This window comes from Sceloporus undulatus, chromosome 6 (genome assembly GCF_019175285.1).
Source record: "Sceloporus undulatus isolate JIND9_A2432 ecotype Alabama chromosome 6, SceUnd_v1.1, whole genome shotgun sequence".
Classification (NCBI taxonomy): Eukaryota; Metazoa; Chordata; class Lepidosauria; order Squamata; family Phrynosomatidae; genus Sceloporus; species Sceloporus undulatus.
Window position 1 is genome coordinate 167,902,261 of NC_056527.1, and position 442 is coordinate 167,902,702.

Sequence of the window (442 nt, forward strand, 5' to 3'; positions counted from 1 at the left end):
TTGGAGAGACCTTGCAACACCTCTGAGTCTCACTGGAAGAAAGAGGTTGGCAGCCTGAGCTTTCCTAGACTTAGGTCTACTTCCTCAGATGCATTTGGATGCAATAATAATAATAATAATAATAACAACATGTAGAGAGACTCACTGGAAGACAGAAGTTGGCAGCAGCAGGAGCTTTCCTAGAAGAAAGTCCACTTCCTCAGGTGCATTTGGACTTTAGCCTAGGAAAGCCCTGCTGCCAACTTCTTCCTTCCAGAGTCTCAAAGGGGCTGCAAGATCCCTCTCTTGTTATTATTATATTATTACATCTAAATGCACCTGAGGAAGTAGACTTGACTCTACAAAAGCTCCTGCTGCTGCCAACTTCTTTCTTTCATTGAGTCTCAAAGGGGCTACAATCTTCTCTCTAGGTACTGATTCCACAGACTAACAGGGCTATTCC

The 442-nt window shown here is 43.7% G+C and overlaps 2 protein-coding genes across 2 annotated transcripts in view; one reads left to right on the plus strand and one right to left on the minus strand.

Moving 5' to 3' along the window:
• The window catches only part of LOC121934450 (gonadotropin-releasing hormone II receptor-like), a 65,235-nt gene that overhangs the window by 39,353 nt on the left and 25,440 nt on the right, over window positions 1-442 (minus strand). The window lies entirely within an intron of this gene.
• The window catches only part of SKOR1 (SKI family transcriptional corepressor 1), a 27,334-nt gene that overhangs the window by 8,310 nt on the left and 18,582 nt on the right, over window positions 1-442 (plus strand). The window lies entirely within an intron of this gene.